Below are 1,160 nucleotides of genomic sequence, written 5' to 3'. Positions count from 1 at the left end.
CTGTATTATGTGTATAGTTCAATTGAGTTTGCAAACAAAATTGTCATGTTGTGAAAGTCTGTGTATTTTTATTCTTCTTTTATTTTATTTTTTTTTTAATTTTATTTTATTTTCAGTTATCTGTGTGTATGAGAGAGGTTCAAGGTTTGGTTTACACTGAGTATATGTTGTCTAGTGGCAAAAGCCCACATAGCTCTCATTTTCTGTATTCGTTCACAGCCTCAAAGATAACACGAATGGCTTTAAAAGATGTACAAATAAAAAAAATCTTGAAAAAAAGAAATACCAAACTTAAAAAAAAAAAAAAATCCTTTTACCCTCCATCCTATGACAAGTACCTCGAATGGATTCAGCTTTACTCTTCTCTATTTCATACTTACATTTCAACCTTGGCAACCACACAACCCCAATAAGACAACAATGCTAATAGTAAAACAAAAGTTAAGGCTGACCAAATGTGGCTTTGCAATGCAGATCATCTATAAGCATGACACCACAATAACTGTGCATGTGGAAACTTAGCGACTGTCAACATACATTCTCAGGGATTATCAACAAAAAGAATGAGAGCATTTATTGTACTGTATATATATTATAGTATATGTCTGAATATTGAAAACAAAGTATAACATTAACTAATTTATAAAAAAAAAATATTCTATGTAATGCAAGATACTTGAAGCTGCAGTAGCTTGGTTTTAAACAAACTAAAACACAAAGGAAGCAAGCATATCAAAGCGAGACATGCGCCTTTTTTTTTCTTCTTCTTTGTTTGTTTAGTTAGTTGGCGAAGGTGGTGATCATAACGTGCTGGGCATCTATGCAGAGCCACCTCCATTCGTTGCATGGCTTGGCTGATACTGGTTGGCGTTTGTTTTTGATTTAGTAGATCAGTAGGAATATTTGATTTTAGAGGAGAACTCCAAAAGGAACACAATTTTCAGTAACCGTAAAGATAAGGTCATGCATACTTTCCTTTGAATTGTGAGTTGTGGGCACGTCCTCATGAAGATTACAGGTGATGGTGCATTTCCAGTTGTTGATGGGGAGAATTAGGCCATCTATACGTGATGAGAGCAGTGCGTACAGCAAGCAATGGCAGAGCTCTTTGTTGGAAGACTTGAAGGAACTCTGGGAATTTAAAGACGTACTCCTACCCC

The sequence above is a fragment of the Nanorana parkeri genome, unplaced genomic scaffold (genome assembly GCF_000935625.1).
Source record: "Nanorana parkeri isolate BGI_ZX_2015 unplaced genomic scaffold, ASM93562v1 scaffold312, whole genome shotgun sequence".
Taxonomy (NCBI): Eukaryota; Metazoa; Chordata; class Amphibia; order Anura; family Dicroglossidae; genus Nanorana; species Nanorana parkeri.
This window is presented reverse-complemented; position numbering follows the sequence as displayed.